This window comes from Pocillopora damicornis, chromosome 8 (assembly GCF_964200805.1).
Source record: "Pocillopora damicornis chromosome 8, jaPocDami1.2, whole genome shotgun sequence".
Taxonomy (NCBI): domain Eukaryota; kingdom Metazoa; phylum Cnidaria; class Anthozoa; order Scleractinia; family Pocilloporidae; genus Pocillopora; species Pocillopora damicornis.
This window is the reverse complement of record NC_142677.1, coordinates 6,792,317-6,804,623: the sequence shown is the minus strand read 5'-3', so window position 1 is coordinate 6,804,623 and position 12,307 is coordinate 6,792,317. Positions and strand designations below refer to the sequence as shown.

General features: G+C 38.5%; 1 long non-coding RNA gene across 1 annotated transcript; it reads right to left on the bottom strand.

Annotated features, from left to right (window-relative positions):
• Positions 1-4,253: 4,253 nt before the first annotated feature.
• Positions 4,254-12,293, bottom strand: LOC149041178 (uncharacterized). Its single transcript, XR_016189178.1, has 3 exons — positions 9,271-12,293; positions 6,753-6,842; positions 4,254-6,345 (listed from the first exon to the last, which is right to left on the bottom strand). It is a non-coding gene; the product is annotated as an uncharacterized LOC149041178 (long non-coding RNA).
• Positions 12,294-12,307: the final 14 nt, after the last annotated feature.

Genomic DNA, 12,307 nt, shown 5'->3' with positions numbered 1-12,307 from the left:
AATTCTGCGTTCTCTTGAAATGGATTCATTTGAGCGCTGTAGCTGATCTATTTCAATAGCAGAAGTACTATACTGCTGATGCAATACAAAATTCTTAACCAGTAGATTATCGCTCTATTTTTTTGGACCGGAAATCGCTAACATTCCTTTGTTCCCTTATTGTTTTTTTGTATTTCGTCTGCTTTGATTTTGTAGCAAACAGATTTCCGTACCCAGGTAGTTGCAGACTAATAAGAGGGACTTAGGTTAAAATGACTAAACACATTTGAAAGAAAGTGTCCAACGCCAACACTAAACTATCAAATCTTCGCGACTGAGAATTCAACAAATGTCTTTAGAATATAAGGGATGTGCATGTTGTAAAGTTAAGTTATAAGGAAATGCTTTTAGATTATCATAATCACATTATAATGTCACTATTGTCATCATTATTACTCTTATCATTAGCTGGACTTGCTTTCGAAAAGCCCACTCGAAGTTTGAAATACAGTCACAGTCGTTGTCTATTCTCCAAAAAGGTAAGTTCAGCGTTGCTGGGCAGGCCCAGGTTTTTTAAGATATGTGACTAAATAAAACTATAACAAGAAGTTTTAAAACAAAAATTTGCGAGTTCTAGTTGAAGATCGATTGAAAGAACTTGAGTAAATCCGAAGGTGTTTTCGGTCTTCCTTCGTGAGATAACTCTAAAAGGTCACGTCACTCGTCGTTGTGTTACTCTGTTTATTAACACCCCAAACAACGAATCCCTCCTTTTCGGCGAAGTCCGTCGCTCGTGTCTAAAAAATTCAGCGGAAAAAATTGACGTCAGCGCGTCAAGGGAAGCTCGTAGTCTAGTAGCACCCTTATCACAGAGGGAAGGTCAAATGAAGGCCACCTAACCTCTTGATAACAATCAAATTATTATTATCATTGTCATTATAATTATTAGTAACACTGCTTTCCGACCTTCAGACCTGTGTAATCTGGTATGTTCTCAAACACAGACGATAGAAGGTGGACAAGAAACTTTAGACGATAGACTATAAACGATGGAGTGCATAGGACGTGATCACGAAATTCAAAATTGTCACGCAATCGCGTGAATGTCAAATAGATTTTTCTTGCACTGAGCGTTACGTTACGTTACTCGAACCTGTATGAAGCGGTCACCCAATATTGTGAACAGTGTTTGCTGGATACATATAATATCAAACGTGCATCAAATGTATTTTCGTACACTTAGGTCGACCCTGAGGGATGCTCTAGCCCATAGATTAAGGCGCCAAAGTTAAGTTAAGCCGGGTGATATTGCGTTACAAAAGGGTACTATTTCCTTCTGTGCGTCATTTTCTTTGCTTTTAAGTGACCCTACTCCTCTGGAGCAGACAACTCCAGACACATACATCTCCTGATCTTCGTCGGGCATCATTTATTACGCTCTTAAAGCGTATTTTGAAACTCTGTACGTTAAAATTAAACGTGGAGCGCATCGGATTTGTTACTAGGACCCGTGAGGCTTCTCCTTTAGGGAATCCTTTCTTCGTGCCGCCCAGTATAAAAAGTTGACGAGCCAGCCTAACTCCTGTCAAGCGTTGAGTGCAACATGAACGATTTTCTCCGCAGTTCCCCGTATGTAAACAAAAACAAAGGCGTGTTTGACTAGGATTCTTTAATATCTTTCCTTTCCCGCGATCGTTGAGAATTTTCGTCTTCCTTCTAGTGGCCCAATACGGCAAAAAATGTTTATTTTCCTTTTTGTTTTCTTTTTGTGTGGAACCTGTGTTTAGCGGTCACCCAGGCCTCGTGAAAGATTATGTGACAATTTTGAATTTCGTGATCATGTCCCGTCATCAGGACGCATCCAAACCAGTCGCTAGACACTTTAATCTTCCTAATCATTCTAAACAGCATATGGCAGTTTGCGGCCTTTCCTTACATCTAGGCAGTTCGGAAAGCCGTAAAACACTAGAACAAAAATTTATCTTCCAAATCGGCACCCTTAATCCCCACGGAATCAACGAGCGCTTTTCATTCAACTAATTTATTCCTATTTTCTCGTCACCATATTCCCACCAATGGCGTAGCTCCACTTTCTGCATATAAACCCACACACAACCCACAATTCCTCCAATCGCTCTGACGAAGGGCTAACGCTCGAAACGTCAGCTTTTTTACTCTTTACGGTGGCTAATTTACGTTTTCAACCCAGTTGTTAACACTAAATTACCCGTCACACAATCTATCGTCCACCGTCTATCGTTTACCGTCAGTAGTCTGTGTTTTAGTACATGCCGTCTTATCTCTACAATCGTAAAGGCAACAAGAAGTTGCTTAGGGTAACCCACGATTCAGGTTATCCGCTATTCGCCGCTCTAACGCCTTTCTGGTAGTTCTGGGAAAATTAGTTATAATCAATTTTCTTCACTGGTTGACTATTAAAGAAGCTAAATTTCCTTTCATTTTACTTGCTTCTGCTTCAGAAAGGTCGAGACCGAACTTGCGTAACAAATTTCTGGTTTTAAAGGAGCTTGCGAAAGTTTACGGCAGTCAAAACCGTTAAAATTAGCTTCGGTACTTAAACTGTGTTAGAGCTATGAAATGTCAGCGCATGTCAAATAAAATTCAACCCTTAACTGTGAACATAACCCCTCTTATAGCAACAACGAATGAGAAGCCGTCTTGCTAATGCCACGTATCATTAGAACTTTAGACTGCATGTATTAAAATAAGCAATGATCATTTCTTCGAAGTATCAACCGCCGCACTTTTTTTCTTTAGCATTGCTCATTTCTAAAGGTAGGAAATATGTTATTTATAGATATTATTATATATATATTTATTTCCGGTTGTTTAACCCTCATAGCGACTGGTTATACATCAAATGGCTCAGAGGCAGTAAACGAACGAGGGAGTTACCACAAAGCTAAATTAAAATTATCCTAATTTGTTCTTGAAATTCTTGTAGAAATGCATTTTCAGTCGATCGAAAATAGTAATTAAATACCGTTGTCCAGCCTTCGGAACTGTGAGGAAGTATCAGACAAAGTCAACTCTCAGACTAAATCGCGATCACGATCGCTGATCGAAGCATTGATCAGGACTCGGGCAGGAAATAAACGGAAGAGCTATACTCGGGTTCAATATTTAAGCTTTGATTATCACTCTTTGTGATCTAACTTTGGCACTTACATAACACATGCGTTTTTTTAGAACTATGAACTATGGGACTTGGAGCAAAGACTAAGATGATTCCCAAGTTTTCAAATAGAAACGTGATCATTGAGCTATTAAAGCGACTGCGCGATAATTATTCGAAGAGTTGTTACTTGCTTCCGTTTTGGCCTCTTAATTTTGGTGCAGTGTTATTTTTGACAATAAAAACTCACATACGGTAACTATTTCCTCAAAGAAAGTTTCTCCTTCATGATGTCTTCTCAAACATCACGGAAACATTCGGAAAAATTTCCGCACAGCCCCATACTTCATTATACATACACATCTTATTGGTGATACACGGAATAATAAAGACCCATATGTGGATGAATAATAAGTATGGGGCTGTGTGGAAATTTTGCCTGCAGCTGGAAGCTAAACTTGGGAACCGTAATAGTTGTATTCTGAGAAAGGATCGTTATGCAGCATACCGAGGTACGAATCTTCCATTTTCACCATTTAATTGCCACGCAACTAGGAAATAATTTTGGCTGGCACTCCGACTAAACATAAGCATTCTATGCATGCAAGAGTGATTTATTTTGGGGCGGGTGGATTACTTGAAACATTGTAATTGATGTCTACATTTTTACAAAAGGAAAGAATAGTATTAACGCGGAAAAGAACGAAATGTCGAATTAACTCACACACAGGTATTTTGTGGTGGATTGTGTGTTGTGCGAATAACTGTAACCAAAAATAAACTGTATTGGTGCCACGGATACCTTTTCGTACAAAATGCAGACTGCAGACTGCACACCGGATACAAAATGTAGACTAGGTACAAAATGTAGACTACAGACTGCGGAGTGGGTATAAAATGCAGACTGAGAATCTTAGGAGTTTTTTCGTCAGGTATATGATAACATGTCATCTTACAACTTACCGAGCGTCACGCAACCGCTTTTCCGCGATCAGCTTATTTACAAATATGTATATATATATATGCACTGATGAGGCCCAGAAGGCCGAAACAGTACTGTCTGCAGTTAGTTATATATATATATATATATATATATATATATATATATATATATATATATTATATACAGTGGCTTATTAATGGCTATTGTATCTAAAAATCGTACGCGCTCACCAACTGTGAAATAACCTAGAAGAAATAATCAGACTTCTGGGGGTATTCATAGCAGAATTCATGCATGCATGCATCCATAATTTGACCACAGACACCTCTCAAGTCACGCGGTGGTTTGAAACCGTGTGATTCTCAGAAAAACAGGAAGTTAATGATGCAATACCTAAGGGACTTTCTGTGGAAACAAGTCATCAGACTGATATCGTTCTTAGGTCATGGATCACCAGTAGAGTTTGCTTCTACCCTCCTTCATCGCACTTGCAAGAAAAATAAGCTCATCATTTCCACAATTTGACTTTCCAGCATTTTTACCGTCATTTGGTAAGAAATAACCGCTGACCGCAATGGAGTCATGTTCACTTTTCCAATTAAGTTCGACTTAAATAGGTTCGACGTCTGAATCAACTGCCGCACTTAATTGGTATTAGGTTCGGTGCATGTAACATTCGACGTTTAAACCGGGCCTCCGTCAGCGTGGCTAAAACAGTACATAGATTTCAATAAAAACAAGAGAACTAATGCTAAAAATTCAGTTGAAAAAAACTTTAAGCTTATGAATAACAGTGTATTTGGTAAAACTATGGAGAATTTCATATAACCTAAGTACCATAGCAATCTTATGACTCATTTCCTCGGGAAAGTCCCTGTCGTATTACATCATTAATTTCCTGATTTTCTGAGAATGTCACGCGATGGAAAAATACTGTGAGATCATATCGTTAGTCTCTTTTAGGCCTAGTTCAAACGTCGATCTTTACATGTACCGAACCTAACGTTTCTATTAAGTACATGTAAAGATCGACGTTTGAATCAATTAGGATCGGCAGATTTGTATTCGGATCGACAGTGCCGTTCTATCCGACTCGGCTAGTCGGATAGAACGGTAAAAGATCGGCATTGATTCATAAGTCGTACTTTAAATGTACCGAACTTAATGCATACATTATACATACGTTAAAATAATTATGTTTTACCCACAATTCAAGAAAGTTCGCTTACATGCCATGCGCGAAAGCCTTCGAACCATTCAAACAATATGGCGGGAAAGGAGGAAGGCTTGCAAACATTTTCCCACCAGCCAGAATTTCTTTTCAGTCGACGACACGAACGAACTGGACGAGGAACTGTGATGTTCCTTTGGGAAATAAGCAATAATAGAAGGCAAGCCAAATTCAAAACTCGTCTTCTCCTGGCAGCAAGGTTGCTTAATGCTAACTGCATCTTGAGTCGCCTTTTTCTACCCTCCTTAATCGCATTTGCAAGAAAAACAATTCATTTTCTTCTTGGAAACTTCATTTCCACAAGTTGTGCTTCCCGCATTTTTTTCCGCCATTTTGGTAGGCATTAACCGCTGACTACAATGGAGTTATGTTCAGTTTTGCAATTAGGATCGACGTTTGAATCAACTGCCGCTCTTAATTATTCGAGTCGACCCAGATTGCAATTAGGTTCGGTACATGTAAAGATCGACGTTTGAACTAGGCCTTAGTATTCTAACGCTTTGATGTTATAAAATTATTCTTTCAAATGATTTTATCAGTTTATTTACACAGAATGGAAAGTAGTGTGGTTGAGATATCTTCGTGTGAGATCACTTTTTCAAAGTGGTCTCTTACCGCCATCTCCTATATTACTTTCGAATTCTCTTGTAAATTCTAAATATAAAGAAAACATTGCGCATATTATATTACAGTTGCGTTGATTACCCGTTTCAAGATGAGAAAGCAGTTTAAACAGGTTTAATTCAATCAATCAGCGAAAACCTCATGTCTTTCTTTTGAGAACTGTTCTGCCATTATTTTGGCATCCTCTGTGTTCTACGCAATCGAATTTTTCTCTTTCGCGTTTATCGCTTCCTTTTTTGGCAGGCTTCGCATAGAAAATCCTAGTGCTAAAAAAAAAAAGTATGAAAAACATTTCCAAATTACTTGATCGTGGAGTCTCTTGTGACTCACTCTCCCTTTCAGGACCGATGATAACATCTCGGAATAAATCTGTAGATTAAATTAGAGATTGGTAAGACCGACTCACCCATCCTCCGGTTATCTTGAGAAACTCTTGGGTATCCAAAGCGTGAAAAGGAAGTTCAGAGAGCATGAAGTTATTTAGGTTACAACCATTAAATGAGAGTTATAATCAAGTAATAATCGTTCAAATTCATGATCTGATGTTTGGGAAATTTAGGATGCTCTACTTCGTAAACTTTTTGTTTCTATAAGTAGTAGGTGGTGGTATTTAGTGGCAAACGCAGCAACTTGCAAGTTCTGCTTTAAGTTTAGCTAGGTCCTCTGGGTACTCGAAAGCGATAAATGGTCTATTTTCGTCCTTTCCAATAAAGATCCTACCGTTTTTTGTCCAAAGGACCTTCCGCTAGAGGGACTTTACTTGTTTGCCTTAGTTAGGTCCTCTGGGAACTCGAAAGTGAAAGATGGTCTATTTTCGTCTTGTCTTATAAAGATCTTACCGTTATTTGTCCAAATTAACTCCTTCTGTAGGGTCTTTTTCATCTTGTTCACTTCCCCAAAGAGCTTTTGTTTGGGTGAAGTAAGTGACTCTGAAATCAAAACACAAGCCTCAGCTGACAAGATGAGCGTTTCTTGATCTTTTGCCTTCTTTTCGCCAAGTTTCGTTATGTCCACTCATGAGCCTAACTTTCAAACGGACGAAAATATCGCATTACTTGACCATAAGAGAAAGAAAAAAGAAACTTAATTTAATGTGAAAGCGATCTTCGCAGTAATGAACACTACTTGAGCAGTAGTGAAAATAAGGCCTGAAGAAAAAAGATTCAGGCCTGTACGGGATTTGAACCCATGACCTCTGCGATACCGGTGCAGCGCTCTACTAACTGACTTTCATATATTCACGGTCGTTTATTCACCACTTCACAGGTTTATTTGGAACCAACATAATGACCAACTCCTAGTAACATATCACTCTACACGCTAACATAGTTATTTTTTTCTTGTTAAAAAAAAAACTCAAAAATACACAAACGCAAGATGGACCTAACAATAATCAAAGTATATCTTAAATGAAACTAAAAGAATACAAAACCATGCTCGCCGATTGTCCTCTCTGTACGCCTAAGAATTGTTGGAACTTAACGCAGTGAAATTCGCAGAATAGTGACGACTTTAAAATTTTTCGTGTCGCAACACTACAAGATACAGCCACAGAGCACGAGGTTCAGAAATATGATCCGAAATTGTCACTAATATCGTATTTTAGATAATACCTAACCCGACAGCAATAACCATTTTCCCTGAAGTTGGTCAGCACTAATTCCGCTTTCAGTTTTTAATCATTCGGTCTTCAGCTTCCTGTGATCGGTTGCTTGAGTTAGGGACTGTTCAGTAAGTGTTCACAGTATTATTATCAGCTTAATTGATAACGAAAACTGGCCACCGTAAAGAGTTTGAAAGTTGTAGTTTCGAGCGTTAGCCATTCCTCAGAGCGAGAGGACGACGAACGAAGGGCTAACGCTCGAAACGTCAGCCTTCAAGCTCTTTACGGTGATCAATTTACGTTTTCAACTCAATCGATAATACTAAATTACTCTGTTATACTCTCCCACCGACGCAGCACCACAGTTTCTCCAGAAACCTACCCCCTTTATTACTTATAGTATTACTTTAACTAAAATATAGTGATAGCGAGATGTTTTTAGAACGCCTAATAATGTAAGCCTGGTGTGTCTCTATGCCTGACACGTAACTAAAACGTGTAGCACACATGGTCAGGGCTCATATCATATGATACGAAAAAGTTTACTCGTCATTCATTGTCAATTAACAGTTGGTTCATACGTCAGCGTGCGTTCATCGAGATATGAGGCACGCTGGAAGTTTGGAGAGCACGAAAGATGCGTAAGAGTTGCTCGAGGCGTAGCCGTGAGCAACTCTAGCTTCTTGCCTGAACGGCACACTCTACAACCGCCACTGTGGCTCACAATGACCTAGCAAGTTGGTGTTGGTGGTTGAAGCACATAAGTTGTATCTGTAGGTTGATTTTTTTGTTTCAGAAATAACTAATCACGCTTAAAAACTTGTCCCGGGTGGCTTTCATCGCTTTCATTTGCATGCAATGCTTAAATTTTACACTCGCGTCAATTAACGACAACTAGCACAAAAAAATTAACTGAAAATTAAAATAGAAACGTGACCAGGGAGCTATTAAGGCGACTGCGCGATATTATTGGAAGAGTTGTTACCTGCTTTCGTTTTGGCCTTTTAATTTTGGTGCAGTGTTATTTTTGACAATAAAAACTCATACGGTAACTATTTTCTCAAAGAAAGTTTCCCCTTCATGATGTCTTCTCAGACATCACGGAAACATTCGGAAAAATTTCCGCACAGTCCCATACTTCATTATGCATGCACATCTTGGTGGTGATACACGGAATAATAAAGCCCCATATGTGGATGAATAATGAGTATGGGGCTGTGCAGAAATTTTGCCTGCAGCTGAAAGCTAAACTTGGGAGCCGTAATAGTTGTATTCTGAGTAAAGATCGTTATGCAGCATACCGAGGTACGAATCTTCCATTTTCACCATTTGATTGCCACGCAACCAGGAAATAATTTCGGGCACTCCGACTAAACATAAGCATTCTATGCATGCAAGAGTGATTTTTTTGGGGCGGGTGGATTACTTGAAACATTGTAATTGATGTCTACATTTTTACAAAAGGAAAGAATAGCATTAACGCGGAAAAGAACGAAATGTCGAATTAACTCACACACAGGTATTTTGTGGTAGATTGTGTGTGTTGTGCGAATAACTGTAACCAAAAATAAACTGTATTGGTGCCACGGATACCTTTTCGTACAAAATGCAGACTGCAGACTGCACACCGGATACAAAATGTAGACTAGGTACAAAATGTAGACTGCAGACTGCAGAGTGGGTATAAAATGAAGACTGAGAATCTTAGGAGTTTTTTCGTCAGGTATATGATAACATGTCATATTACAACTTACCGAGAGTCACGCAATCGCTTTTCTGCGATCAGCTTTCTTGATTATCTCCACTATTGTGGAATATTCCTGGCCCATTTCTTGATCAAAATCGATCGTAATATAATTTCAAGCCTTCACATAGTCTTTTCACTTTGCGCACGAGTTGGTTGGTGTGATGTCTGTACAGATTATACCAACGTACTAAAAGTAGATGTAGATGTAAATGCCATGTGACCATTCAATATTTAACACGCGCAACATTCGAGAAACAATTGACAGCTTTGCACGTGGTCCGTATTATCATCTTTTAAGTGGTATGTGTTTATTTTGTTGACAAAAATGCGGACCGAGACCAAAAGTGTTCCTTCCACTTCGTATATTTTCGACGTTAGTAGATCACATCATATTAAATTACCTCCGTTAATCATTCATTCCAGATAACAAAATCAAATAAAAATGCTAACGATGGTATCTGAATTCGTCCTTGGCCAAATTTGAACACCTCTCAAACCAAAGAACAATCAAAGTGCTCTGTGAGCAAACTCGCGAATTGACAGATGACTTACATGATTTTTTGGATTATGTTTAATTTTATCTGGTTTAGGAAATTTTGTGGTTGATTGTCACATTTAGAGTACGAGCAGTAGTTCAGTGTTCGCTAATGTAGCAAAGAAACAAAGTAAAGTTGGGATAAGAAGGCATTAAAATTTAAATGATCATGCTATTACATTTGACAAGGGTGGATGATGTCATGTGTTTTAAACATATATCATTTTTGTTTCTGGTTAAAAAGAAAAGGTTGGAAGTAAATGTGAGAGGAAAGTGAAATTTATTATCTATCATTGTAAATATTGGAAAATCAAGGCAATACTGTCTTAATGAAGACATTAATGATTCCCTCTTTAACAAGTGAGACAAACGGGAACGAGCTGTGAGTGATATAACTAAGCCCAGACTGCCACCGTCATTTTGGATTTCCACCTGGGTAGATTTTGGTCACGTGCTAGGCAACGTATAATCAAGAACAAGATAGAATTTCATTTCAGGCCTATTTATCAATTTTGTGGTGTGTAACTTTCGCATTTTAATACGTAATATTTATTTTGAATCTTAAAATTGTCTTGAAACTTACAAGAAAATTGTTCTTTAAAAATTCACTGAAAATTGGTAGCCAAAATTATTTGTTTAGGTGTTATTTGATTTTCGTGTTAACCTGTAATTTCGTCAGTCGCCGGTGTCACAGTGGATTTGGACCCCCCGCGGATCTAGACCCCCAGTCCAAATCCGCTAGCGGATTTGGACCCGCCCGGTCTAAATCCGTTAGCGGACATGGACCCCCTTCGCAGATTAGGCCCCCGTACCAGACTTTCCTTTTAAGCATCCTTTGTATCATATTTGGTAACTAATTCAATTTGCAAGCTTTTTGTCGATGTTCTTTTCAATCACAACACAACATTCTTCAATGAAGGTAAAAAAGAAAAAAACCCAGCCATTTCGTTCCAATTCTACCGCATTTATTATAGCGAGTCATATAGTATGTGCAAGAATTAGATGTGAGCAAACTACCACAATTGAACTATTGAAATTGTTACAATAAATCTTTGCGTCTTCTGATTCGAATCAACATTAATACGAAACGTCTATCGAGACTATTGCGTCCTGTCACAAAAATAACTCAGTCTGATTTTCTAAAATAATAACATTAAACAGTTTTTGAACAAGAACGAAGAAACTACTCCTACTACAAGTCGTTCGTAAAGCCTATGATAAGTAAAATTGTTTATTCTGAACTACTGTATACTGGGACTCTCAGCTTATTTTCAGATGCAAATCAACATTAATGTCTACGTCTTAACAGAAGTGGAGACTACTACTAATTACATCGAACTCAATCTTATTTTCTAATTTTAACGATTATTTATTGCTGAGGGATGCGAAATAACACCTTAACAATTACGAAGACGTCTAGAGTCCAGCGATCTGCAGACAATGCAGAGCCACGCACCCTCCGGGGCAGTCTTAAATCCCTCGCAGCTCATGTGTAACCATTCCTCGCACAACTCGCACTGTACCATGTCGTCCCAACACTCGAGCATTGAAGAATGACAAAATAAATTAGTGTCACAAATTTTTCTCCTATTGAATCTAGCGGTGTTCGGCTATCGCGGAAAAGGTTAAAAAACGACCTCTCTCCAACATTAAACTAAATTCTTGCCCATTTTCCCTTGGTCAAAAGAAACATCCGACGGGATGCCAGTTCGTAGGTATTGACGATATGCATGTTTTGAATTAAAAACATACTTTAGTACGCACTAGAACATAAAGAATCATCCATTTTTACTAGATCGTTAAGGTTTATGTTTTCACTAATTTTCAGTTGGGGGGTCCAAATCCGCCAGCGGATTTGCACTGGGGGTCCAGATCCGCTAACGGATCCACTGGGACACCGGCACCTTTTGTTGCTTCACACAGAAAAAAGACACGATACGAAATGTAATGATCGATTTTGTCCCCAATCTCACGCCTTAACAGAAAAAGCTTTTGAACACTTGTAAACTCCGAGCGCTTCGGAGTAAGTGATATTTTCAATGAATCTTCGGATTGTTTTCAAGTTCAAGGATTATAAAATGCAATTTTATGAAAAACGAAGGTTGTTCTCTTATTTCAGTATCAATCCTCGCACGCCTGCCCGTCGCTAGCGCCGCTTATTCAAACTAAAACGAAAAAAAATAAACTCTTTTAAGATTATCATTGGCTTCTTTTTCACCCCACCACTATTCTTAGGAACAAAGGTCGCCATTTCGTTTGTTTATTACCCACCAAAAACTATCAAATGCACTCAAAAGCCAAAAATAGAAAAAAAGTTTACAGGAATCGATCTGATCTATCTCTAGGGTAATGTCTGATTAAAATTAACTATGGACAATTTTGTGTATATTTTCGATGCATGGAGAAAGTGGTCTTGTGGAATTGTTTGTGTTTGGCCGAGGACGAATTCAGATACTATCGGTCTGCAGTCTGCATTTTGTACCACAGATATCCGTGGCACCAATACTGT